Source organism: Panthera leo, chromosome B3 (genome assembly GCF_018350215.1).
Source record: "Panthera leo isolate Ple1 chromosome B3, P.leo_Ple1_pat1.1, whole genome shotgun sequence".
NCBI classification, from domain to species: domain Eukaryota; kingdom Metazoa; phylum Chordata; class Mammalia; order Carnivora; family Felidae; genus Panthera; species Panthera leo.
Window position 1 is genome coordinate 114,759,875 of NC_056684.1, and position 12,596 is coordinate 114,772,470.

General features: G+C 44.6%; 1 protein-coding gene across 3 annotated transcripts in view; it reads left to right on the top strand.

Annotated features, from left to right (window-relative positions):
- The window catches only part of SUSD6 (sushi domain containing 6), a 97,312-nt gene that overhangs the window by 21,317 nt on the left and 63,399 nt on the right, over window positions 1-12,596 (top strand). Inside the window, exon 1 of one of the 3 annotated variants that reach the window (XM_042943628.1) lies at window positions 3,483-3,919. The exons of the other annotated variants lie outside the window; for them this stretch is intronic. The gene's annotated coding sequence lies outside the window, so the exon portion shown is untranslated. Of the gene's footprint in view, window positions 1-3,482; window positions 3,920-12,596 lie in introns of those variants that run through there. 3 annotated transcript variants of the gene reach the window in all.

Here is a 12,596-nt window from a genome sequence, read left to right on the forward strand (position 1 = left end):
AGAAGCCTGATGTGTGTGGGAGGTAGTATTACCATCCTTTTCCATGGTGGCAGTGCCCTTTGGCACTAAGTATTCTGGTGCCTTTCACATAGTAGGCCTTTAGTGAACGTTTAATTGGCTTAGGTCATGTTTCTTGCTCAAGAACGTTCATTGGCTCCCACTACCTACTCATCCAAAGCAGAAGTCTGTTTTTCATGGCTGTACAGACTGGTTTCACTGTAAGTATTCAACTAAATGCTTAATACTGTGGAATAACCAGAGTCTGCAAGGTGATAGATACTAGAGAAACCATAAGAATTGTCCCATGTCCTGGAGGACCTCAGATGGAATTTTTTTTTTCTGTTTTTCCCTGATTCTTGGCCTCTCTCCCCCTCCTTTCCCCACCTCCTCCACCCCCCCAGTGTATCATGGTTACTTCAGCCTTCCAGCCCCAGCAGTTTCCTTTTTCTTTCTCTATATTTATTCAGCTTTCTAAGTTTTCAGGTCAGATCTCCCTTCCTTCCTTTTAAAGGTCCTCTTTGATGGTCTTGGTTCAGATCCTTTCTGATTTTGTTTGCTTTCATTATTTTGTCCTTAATTTACCAGAAGTGGCTGCTTGTTCTTTCTTATTTTCTAAATATTCATACCTCACGATTTAGTATTCTATTGCATCCACATAGAGTAATGCAATAGATACTCCTGCCTTATTGTGTACCTTAATTGTTTGCTGTCTGGGTTTGTAGCCTCCCCAACTCCCTTGAAGGTTCCAAATGGGCTGGGGCCTGTGCCTTCTGTGCATGTTACAAGCAAAATATAGAGGACTGTCAGGAAATGATGCTACATGGGGTAGACAGAGGTGACCCATTAGAAGTGAGAGGTGATCTCATAATGTTTTGAGAGTGTGGTTCCTAGCAGAATTCTGGATGGCCTGGAGCAGAGCAGGGACTGGAGGCCCAAAGACCATCGAGGAGTAGTTCTAGGATTCTAAGACCTGAGAGAAAATGGCAAAGGCAGAAGGGTCAGGCTTGTCCCCCAAGAGTTTGTCTCATTCTGAGATTCTCTTGAAATCCTAGTTCACTTGGAAAATGTGTTCATACTAGAAGGCCACCAGGGTTCTTGGGGAATTCTGAGGCCAGATGCCTGTGTGGTGAATCTTCCCAAAAGGAGGGTAAAAGATGCTGGGCCATAGGGAAGCTTATGGCTTAAGGAAACAGATAATTAGGGGCAACAATGAACAAACCTGTTGGACTCAGCGTTTGATTTATTTGTGGTTAATGGGATTTGTATTGATTTCTCTGGGAAATTTGGGGATATGAATGCATTCTGCAAATATAAATATTTTGTCACTGATGGGGCTTACAGGGTTATGTTGCATTTTTTTCTGCTAATATTCGAATCTTGTGTGAAATTGAAAGCAGTGTCTTCCTTTTCCAATTTGGGCAGAATTGTAAGCATAGTGCTGACCCCCTCCTCAATCCCCAGTTTATTTCTCAGACCCACCCAGGACTGTGAAATAGGTTAGTAAATAACAGCTGTGGACTGGGACCAGTTTTAGCTAGCTGAATTCCCTATAATCCAGTTTAAGTCTACAGGGTACATCTAAACTTACTGGAATTCTAGGTAGGAAGTGCGGTTGCAAAGGCAAAGCCATTTAATTGTAGCTTATATGAAAATAAAACCAGCTTGAATTTTCTTCTCACAAACTTTCTCTGAAACACCTCTTTAGATCTTTTATTTTTGGCAAATGGGCTTCGAGGTGGCAGCCTCATTACTGTTGTGATGGAGGGGTATAATAAGCCAGTGGGCAATTTCCCAGAATTCTGAGCCTTTGAAAACTGCTATTCTTTTTGGAAGGTAATAAGTACAGAAGCCGGGCTGCCTGTCTCCGATTTATTCCTTCTTCCCATTCTGTTCTCAGCTAGTAAATACGTGGTCTCAGTCTGCGTAAAAACATAATGGCTTAAATTTGCTTAAATTTCTGTAGCAGTTTGGTAATGAAATTTAGCCCTTTGATGGTGGTGGTGGTGGTGGTGATAGGCATTCAGTAGCAGGTACACTGATTGTGCTGTGAGCTGGTTCTTTCTAAGTCTCCTGGGAAGAAAATCACTAACTTACTTTATATGCGAAGGTCTTCGTGTTGAGTAGAGGAGGAAACAGCCTTGGAGTATAGAGAAATCATCTGCCCGAAGTTTATATTTTAGAGAAGTACTTCGAATGAAGTTGTATGTTTTCTGTTTGGATTGGGTGTATTGTTTCTTTTGAGAATGCTTTTTACAATAGTATAATGGTTCCTCTGGAACTCATAGCAGGATTCTTTTTCTACCCTCTCCTGTATTTACAGCTGCTTTTTCCCTAGGGGAGTATTCATCTGTTTTAAAAAGCAGAGAGAGAAAACAAGAAGTTCTCTCAGTGATGTTTGGAAACAAACTGCATTTGTCTTTCAGGAAGGCAGGTTCTTAAGAGTTGCTGTTTGAGTGGACAAAAAGGAAGTCTGGCTACAGACCCCCCCAAAACACACATGCCCCCCCCCCCTCGCCCCCCTCCACCCAGAGGTTCCTTGTAGCAGATATGAAAGAGTTTAGGACATGAGGTGCCCGTTACGGTCCCTTTGTTGTACTAGACCAAACATTTCTTTTCAGCTCCTGAGAAAGTCAGTTTTTCTGGCAGCCCACATCCTTGCCCTGAATATCTGTGCCTGGGGTCCTGGGCTGGCACTGGCACTGAAGGCCAGGATCGTACTTGGGTGTGGGTTCAGAGGCAGCATCCAAGGACATTTGGGACAGGAAAGAGATCTGATCATTAGAATGTTTTCATTGTACTGATGTTTCAAGGCCTTGGAGGTGAGGTTTGCCAGGGTCTAGATGAGGTTAGTAAATGGGCATAACCCTAGTGCCGCTTAGCCTCTTTCCACACTTTTCACCAGCTAGCTGGTCCTTGGCATGCATCTTTGTTTTGTTAGAAGAGGAGGAATTCTACTTTGCAGTTGAATAACTGTGCCTTCTATTCAAATTCTATGGAGGGTTACACTCGAAAAGCTAATAAGTACTTCCACTCTGCACACACTGATCCACAGTGGGTGGGTGGCAGGCTGGAGGCTGGGGGACCTTCATAGAACAAGTGTTATTGAAGGCAGATACTGAGGTGACACTGAGGGCAGCTGTGCCCTGAAGTTCCAGTGGCTTGGCCCCCTGGCTGATGACCTATCCACCACAGCTAGGCCAACGGGGAGGCCTTCAGCTTCCCTGAAATGACTACTACTCACAGCTCATTTAGTGTGACCAGCCAGAGGGATGGGCTTCCTCTGGGAAAGGGTAGGAGAGTCCTTTTTTTTTTTTTTTTTTTTTTTTTTAAGTTTATTTATTTACTTTGAGAGAGAAAGAGCACATGCACAAGCAGGGAAGGGGCAGAGAGAGAGGGAGAGAAAGAATCCCAAGCAGGCTCTGCACTGCCACTTCAGAGCCCAGTTTTGGGGGCTTGAACCCACAAACTGATATCATGACTTGAGCAGAAATCAAGAGTTGGATGCTTAATCAACTGACCCACCCAGGAGCCCTGGGTAGGAGAGTCTTTGTTAAGCTTGCCTGGTTTGGCAGTCACTCAGACTCACCTCCTGTTTCTGTGTTGGCCAGTAGTCTCCTCCAATTTTCCAAACAACTCTTCTTCATTTCCAAAGGGGGGCCCATTTTTGCTAACAACCACCCCCCTAAAAAAACCCCACCAAAAACTGCAACTTACCTTGATTGTTACTATGTGTGCCTTCTCTGCCTGTTTTCCGGCAGAGGCAGGCAGCCACTCTTGTTTTCTCTTGAGGTGCTCCTGCCACATTGGAGTTCCTGGAGGCTGATGCTGCTGAACTTCCTCATTGGGCAGAGGCCAGGATGTGAGCCGAGCCCCGAGTGCTCTGAATGGACAGAGCACACACAGTGGGGAACATTTCTGGGTTGGTATTGTGGGAGCCCATTGGTTGGATTCTGACTGGGGGATATTTGAGAGAACTCTGTTTAGTGAAGAGGTAGGGGAACTGAGTTCTGGTTCAGCCACCAGCAAGCCATCTCCCCGGGCAAGTCGTGGCCCCTTTCTAGGCCTCAGTTCCCCTCCTAAAATGGGTAGATTAGACTTACAAGAGGACCCCAAGTTCCTTCAGACAATAATGTGTTAGGATCCCCAGGACCCATGAGTCTGCTCCTGGTGAGGGTGACAAGAGGCCAAAAAAGGCTGGGACAGAAAAACTTGCACTTCTCAGTTCTCTCTCCCCGCCCCCCCCCCCCCCCCCATGTTTATTTATTTATTTTGAGAGAGAGAGAGAGGGGCGGGGGGAGAGAGAATCCCAGCAGGCTCCACACTGCCAGCACAGAGCCCATTGGCGGGGCTCAGTCCCATGAACCGTGAGATCATGATCTGAGCTGAAAGCAAGAGAGGGACGCTTAACTGATTGAACCACCCAGGTGCCCCCCCCACCCCCCATTCTCTTTTTGCCTCCAGGCTTTTGCACATGTTGCTCCTCTCCCTGGAATGTGCCTTCCTACAGTCGGTGTTAGACCGCTGCTTGCCCCAATACTGGTGGGGTGCCCCTCCTCTGTGCTGCCATATCTCTCTGTGCTCAGCACTTAGCCCCACTGTCTTAAAGTCTTTTTCCTTGTGCTTCCTGAGGGCAGAGACTGTCTGCTCTCGCCACTGTGCCTCAGTTGGCTGGTGCAGTGCCTGGAATGTGGTATATACCCAACAAATGTTGAATGATAAAATGACCTCTCCTAGGCCAACACACCCAGTGCACTCAGGTGGGCTTTTCCCCACCTCACCAAGCTCTCTTTCTGATGTTGTATGTGGATACAGGAGAACCTTGTATAATGCTGAGAGTTGAAGTTTCATCTCACTGTAGCAAAGCATTAAGTGATGTTGCCACCCCACCCTGGGGGTGCTCCTTCTAGGTGTTGCTTTGACCTGGGATGTTTCTGGACTTTGTCCTGCTCTTCCCCATCTGCAGCCTTGAAGGAGGGGCAAGCAGGCACGTGCAGATTGCTGTCTCTGCCAGCTGCCTGGGGCTGGGCCATCTGCTGCCGGTGACGGGGTAGGGTGAGGGGTGCGCAGCAACCTAATCTCCTTCACTGCACTGACTACATGGCCGAGTCCAGCCCCCCTTCTCTCTACACTCTGTCTTCTGTTCAAGCTCTCTGTTATACTACTCTTCATCGAGGTCTTGCTTTTGTTCCAGCTGCTGCCCCCACCACTCTGCTCGGAGAACCCTTGCTGTGTTTCTGTTTATTCTGTGTGTGTGCCTTGCCCTTTAGCCCGAGCCCCCAAGAATCTTTATGTAATATGAGACAGCAGCAGCAAAAAGAAAAAAGCAAAAAAGGGGGGCCTGGATGGCTCAGTCAGTTAAGCATCCGACTTGGGCTCAGGTCATGATCTCACAGTTCGTGTGTTCGAGCCCTGTGTTGGGCTCTGTGCTGACAGGTCAGAGCCTGGAGCCTACTTCGGATTCTGTGACTCCCTCTCTCTCACTGCCCCTCCCCGACACATGCTCGCTCGCTCTCTCTCGCTCTCTCTCTCTTTCTCAAAAAATAAATAAATAAATGTTAAAAATTTTTTAAAAAAGAAAACAAAAAACAAACTTTAGAAATGAAACCTTGGACTCCTGTTGGCCTGTGTTCAGATGTAAATGAGGAGACTCTTACCTTTGTTTTTGCTTTTTTCCAAATGTTTTTAAAATTACTTTTGAGAGAGGGAGAGAGAGAGAGTGAGCAGGGGAGGGGCAGAGAGAAGAGAGGGAGACAGAAAATCCCAAGCAGGCTCCACCTGAGATCATGACCTGAGCTGAAATCAAGAGTTGGAAACTTAACTGACTGAGCCACCCAAGTGCCCCTGGAGTTTGTACCTTTGGATTCACCACCCTGTTTTCCATCCCTCTTCCCAGGGAATCTTTGAACAGCAGGGGTGGGCTGAGTCACTTGCAAAAGCTCTAATTTTGCTTGTGCTGTAAGCCTTGCCTCTTTCTGGCCTTGTGTGGACATAAGAAAGAGGCAAAGAGAAAGTAACCTATCCTCATCACTCTTGATGACTCTGGGTTTGGACGTTCAGAACTGGTTGTGTGTGTGTGTGTGTGTGTGTGTATGCACACATGTGCACAAGCTGTGCCAGGAGGAGGCATTAGGAGGGAATGTGGACAGAGTTTTAAAGTCGTCTTTACCAAGTGAAGAGGTGACAGAGCAGAGAACAGAAGGGTAATATACCCTAAACTAGGACTTCTCAAACTTTAACAAGTGAAGGAATCACCTGCGGAACTTTATTACAATGCAGATTATGATTCAGGAGATCAGGGATAGAGGCTGAGATTCCACCAGTGCTGCTGTTCAAAGACCCATAATTTGAATAGTAAGCCTCCTCCTCCTCCTCTTAACACTGATTAAAAAGATTGACGTGGGGAAGGCAGGAGGGAGGCTAGTAAGGACTTTCAATTTTAAACCTGAGGGCCTGAGCTGGCCTTCCAGCCAGTGTTGACAGAGCCCTTTTCCACATCCCTCCCTCCTTCATGCCTGAGTTCTTGGCTTCTCTGGAGCTTCCCTTGGCCCAGTTTGGTTTCCACAGTATAAGAACCTCTGTCCTTCAAGGGTGGGTGTGCATACTCACAATAAGACTGGATCTTTCCCCTTTCTCTTTGGCTCATTATAAATAGGTAAGGCTGAACCTAGCATTTCAAATAGAATTTTAGAACTGAAAGAACTCTTAAATTATCTTTTCCAGTCCCTCTATTTTACTGAGGAGGAAATGCGCCCAGGAAAAGTTTTGTGACATGTTCAGAATTAGCTAGTGGCAGAGCTGGAGTTAAAAGCCAGATGTCTGGACTCCTAAGCTCTTCTTTCTGAGGCACTGTAAGCCCAAGTTAGGGACTGTGGGAGGATCAAAATGTTGTTCTGGGGACAGGTGTTAAGACAAGAGGCTTTGTAGTGGTGTGAGGGAATTTTACACTACATGCACAACTAAGGCAGGTCTGCTGGCATCTGCTACAGCTCAGCATTCACTCACTTAGGCCAGGCTTCTCAGCTGCAGCACTGTTGACATTTCGGGCCACGTAATTCTTTGTTTTCTTTAATTCTTTGTTAAACATCATAGGATGTTGAAGTGGCATCCCTGGCCTCTACCCACTAGATGCCAGTAGCATCCCCTCACCCCCAAGTTATAACAGTCAAAAATGCCTCTAGATATTGTCACATACCCTCGGAGGGGGGTAAGATTGCCCCCAGTTTAGAACCTCTAGTTCAGGCACTAAGTATTTTGGGGAGGAGGGTCCCCTTGGGCACCTACAGTGGTTTTTTTTTAGTGTATGTTGGTCTCTGTGTTACAAAGAAAGCATAAAAGGGGACCCACCCTTCCTGTGCACTTACAGTTTAGTTTACAGTTTAGTGGGGAGACCAGACCAGCCAATGCATGGGTCAGATAAATTGCCATCGTAGTGGTCCCTCCAAGATGTAGGGCTGCAGGCTGGACTCTGAGGAATGTGGTGCCAGCCCAGGGTACTTAATGAGGGGATTTTGCTGCTCTGGGAAGGATTACATAGCTAAGAATTTAGTAACTCTCATTCATGTCTTTAGTTATCCTTACCTACTTCTGCTCAAGCAGCATTCTTCCATTCTGAAAAAGCATTTCATCTGATCAGACACATTAACCAGCACATATGTATACTTGAAGGGAGGTAGGCCTGCTCAGGCCTGATGCTGTTAAAGTGACCCATTCCTTAGTGAGATTTACTTTTTCTTTCTAGTTTGATTTTCTTTTGCTTGGGATGAATGCTCTGGTAGACCTTTCTTGCATCTTTACCATTGTGTTAAGCAATATTGACATAAGGCTGCGTAAGAACTGTCATGTTCTGAGTACATAGGTAAAAAACATGGTTAAATGCCCCTTTGTGAACCTGAGAAAGAGTCTTTACCTCTTTTCGTTTTTCATAGGATACTATACTTATGTTTTTAAGGCCACTGAGTACCTTCCCTCCCCATCTTGTGCTTAGCACAGGCCTCCCTGAAAAATGTTCCTCCAGGGCACAAAAAGCATTGGTGATGGGAAGCTCATAGTTCAATGAAGTCAATATAACTTGACCAGTGCGAGACTGCTTTTTTCCCATTACTTTTTTGGATGCTCCATTGCCTCCTGGGTTGCATTGTTTCTAATAATAAACCTGCTGTAATTCTTTGTTCTTCTTTTTTTTTTAAATTTTTTTTTAATGTTTATTTATTTTTGAGGCAGAGAGAGACAAAGCATGAACAGGGGAGGGGCAGAGAGAGAGGGAGACACAGAATCCGAAGCAGGCTCCAGGCTCTGAGCTGTCAGCACAGAGCCCGACGCGGGGCTCGAACTCATGGACCCTGAGATCGTGACCTGAGCCAAAGTCGGATGCTTAACTGACTGAGCCACCCGGGCACCCCAAATTCTTTGTTCTTCTGAACGCAGTATGTCCCTCATTCCCCTACCTGCCATGGCTGCTTTTAACACTTTCTTATCTGTCTATCTCTCTATCAATCAATCAGCCATCAAGCAGGAGAAAGGCAGGGGTTGGGGGAATCCCAAGCAGGCTCTGCTCTGTCAGTGCAGAGCCCGATGTGGGGCTCGAACCCACAAACTGTGAGATAATGACCTGAGCCAAAATCAAGAGTCGGTTGCCTAACTGACTGAGCCACCCAGGGGCCCCAACACTTTCTCTTTATCACTTGTTTCAGCATTTTGATTATGTTGTGCCTTGTGTTTTCTTTTTGTCCTTCTTCTTGGTGTTTGATGAGCTCTTGGACCTGTGGGTTTATAGTTTTCATTAAATTTGGAAAAATTTCTGGCATTTCTTGAAAATTTTTTTGTGTCTACCTACCCCATCCCCAATAAATACACACACACACATGTTATGTGATTATATAATCTGTATACATACGGATACATATCTATGTTAGGCTGCTTGATAGTGTCCCACTGCTGTGTTCTATATATATTATTTTGGATAGTTTCTATTGCTGTGTTTTTGAGTTCATTAATTTTTCTTCTACAGTATCTAATCTGTTAATCCCATCCTATATCTTTTTCTTTCAGATATTTGTATATTTTCCTTCTAGAAGTTCAGTTTGGGTCTTTTTTATGTCTTCCATTTCTTTCATCATGCTCATGCCTTCCTCTTCTCTCTTGAACACATGGAGAATATTTATAATAGAGATTTTAACATCCTTTTCCACTGTCATTGGGTCAGTTTTATGCCTGTTTCTTTTGTTTCATTATTCTTCTAGTTATGGTCATATTTTTCTGCCTCTTTGCATTCCTGTTAATTTTTTTTATTTGAAGCTAGACATAGTGAGTTTTATTATTGTGGGTGCTGGAACTATTTATATTCCTTTAAATGCTTTTGGGCTTTGTTCTCAGAAACAGTTCAGTTACTTGGAAATTGTTCGATCCTTTCATTTCAAGGCCTGCTTTTTAGCTTTGTTAGATTGGGTCCAGAACAGCCTTTAGTCTGGGGCCAGGATGGCCCCATTACTAAGGCCAAACCCTTCTGAAGATTCCATCTGATGCCCTGTTTGTTAGGACATTTTTCCACTTTGGCCGGTAGGAACATGAATATTTCTGTCTCTGTGTGAACTCTGGGGGTTATGCCACCTACTTCTTTCCGTTCATTCTTTCCCCAGCATTGCTAATTTCCTCATACACATGCACAGATGAGTACTCAGCCAAAGTTTCAAGGGGTTCTCTCTTCAGATCTCTGGGGCTTTTTCTCTTTATGGCTCCTTATTTTTAGTTACTTTGCCCTGCAAATTCTAGCCACATTGGTCTCCCCACACTCCCAACTCTGTCTCTAACTCTGAGATTGTTGAACTCTTTCATGTTTCTTCTTTCTGCTTTGTGTTCTGGAAGCTCCTGAGAGAGTTAGTTAGGGCACTAGTAGGGTTCACTGCGTTTCAAGGATCACTGCCCTGTGCTGCCTATTGTTAAATGTCTGAAAGCCATTATTTCATATATTAAATCTGGCTTTCTAGTTGTTTAAGGAAAGAGAGTAAATCTAGTCTCTGTTATTCCATCATGACTGGAGGTAGAAGTCCCTCAGACTAATTTCCAACCTTGGATATTTTTTTCCCTCCTGTGTTTGCTTGTTGAAAAATGGATCCATCAAGACAAATTTTACTCAGATTTAGATCTTGTTAGTTTGCCAAACATTTATTGAACACCTGCATCCAGAGAATAGCATGGTTCAGTATTAGGCTATACATGGCACAATCTGTAATTTTACCTGTGCTGCACTTTCTAGCAGAAAGCTGGGGGTGCACTTCTAGGTGTTATCCTGGCACAAACATGCACATCTATACACACTTTGAGCCTCCTTCCTGTGCCTCCTGACCATGCTCCCATTTAACCTGGGCAGCTAGTTGAACTAATAGGCACAATCCATGAACAAACAGTAGGTGCCCAGCCGTGTATGCGTGAGTTAGCCAGATAGCCATCTCCAGAGAGCCTTGTGTGGGGAAGGGAGGAGTTTTAACTCTCTGTGTTCAGTGGCTCTTCCATCTTACTTAGGCTTACTCTGTGCCAGATCCTATATGTGTGAATCATGGACTCTTTGAAATTCTGTGAAGCATTCGGTGTTGTTTTCCCCATTTTATATATGACAAAATAGAGACTCACAACAGTAAAGTGGTACCCCTAGGACCTGTAAGAAGCAAGAGGCAGAATCAGGATTTGAACTCACTTTTGTGTAACTCTAAAATCCACATTGATTGATCCTGTAACTAACAGTTTCATTTCCCTCTTCTGGGCTCCAGCTTACTTCTGTGTTTTGTTTTTGACATTTGGGCTGTATATCGCCTATGTGTTCTCACTTTCTACCTCTGTATGTGTCTTACCTCCCCCAGTAGACTGTTATCTCTTTTAGGGCATATGCTTTTCCCCATCTTTGTGCCTTTCATGGAATCTAGAATATGTAGGTACCCAATATAGGTGTTGAATGATAGGTCAGTAAGTTCCTTAAGAAAGATGTTTGTTAGGAATGAGTCCAGATGCCTGTCTGGAGGGAAATACCAGATTCCCTCCCTCATTAATTTACGATATTTCTTTCTGTCTGCTGTGTTTATCATAATCCCTCTTAACATCTTCCAGGATGTAACCTGGACTTTATGAAGTTCTTTGTTTGGTACCTCTGCCTGAATTTTGACTAATTTGAGATTACTTTTGGAGTCTGTGTTTGGAGATTTGAGGAAATATCTGTTGTGAATTAGATTCCTTTCTTCTCGGGCTGTGATTTAGAGCTCCGCATGTAGAGAACCAGAAGTATGGCTGGAGCTAGAACTGGAGCTTATAGGCCTTGGTGGAGGGTATAGGTGGGGGCAGGGGTGTGGGACTAATCAAAGGGGAAGGAACAGTAGGCAGGTTCCTGCTTCTTGTTTTTGCTTGGAACCTCACAGTCTAACCTTGACAGCTTACAGGAAGTTTGGGTAATTTGTGAGGGAGAGGACAGGAAGAGTCATGGTTTGGTTATAGATTCAGAGGCTTCTTGGAATTTACGCAAGATGGAGAACATTTGGAGTCTTGTACAGCTTAAGTGTGTACCTGATTGGGGCTGTTAAGCTTTAGTAGATGGAAGTGAAGAACATGTTCCTAGAATCCTGAGCCTGCACCAGAACCTCAGGGGAAAATACTCAGGTGGCATGTGAGTAGAAAAGAGGAAAATGGCAGAAAGTGGGACCATATTTATGCAGAATCTTAAGGCCTGAGAGACACTAGGAAAGGTTGCTTCTGACTCAGCTACTAGGTAGACTGTTTCTCTCACGAATCTTACAGATGTAGCAGTTTTGGGGTAGAAGTGGAGAGGCTCTTTTGTTGCAGTTGAACATTAAGGAAGCAGGCAGCTCTTTAATATTCATCCCCAGTGTCTCCCTAGCTTTGGCCAATCATGGCATGCGGGAGTGTTAGTTCAGAGACACTCTTTGCGGGAGTTCTCCAAGCTGTCTGGGCAGTTCAGGAATTTTAACTAAAATCCTTGGGCTAACTGAGAAGGTACAGCTTAAAAGATATAAATTCCTTCTAGCCGTCCTCCAGTCTTTCTCCTCCCTTCTTTTCCAGCTCTTCACTCAAATATTTTTGCCCTTATTGTGTCCACTTTGTCACTTTGAATTCATGTTAAGATCAGCATGATCTGCCCTCACCACTCTAATGAAACTACTCTTGATGAAGTCACCAAGCATCTTGTGACAAGACCAGTCTTCATCTTAGTGGACCTTCACTGCCAACTCCTCCTACATCCTCCTTGAATCTCTCCCTCCCTTGACATTTTGATGCATAGGCCCTGGTTTTCTCGTACTTTTGGAGTGTCTTTCGTGGGCTGTCCTTCCTTGACATGTTCCTTTAAAAAGTTAGTGTTCTTCCCAGGATTCTGTCCTTGACTCTCTTCTCTTCCCACTCAGCTCTCTTAGGTGAGTCCATCTATTGTGCATGTATTCAGCCATCACTTATAGGCTGCTAACTCCAAGCTCAAAGCGCTCTGCAGAGTTTCATGCTCATTTCCTGCCATTCTAATCTTCTCTGTATCATTCCAATTTTTTTTTTATTATTTTTTAAAAATGTTTGTTTTTGAGAGAGAGCACGAGCGAGCAGGGAAG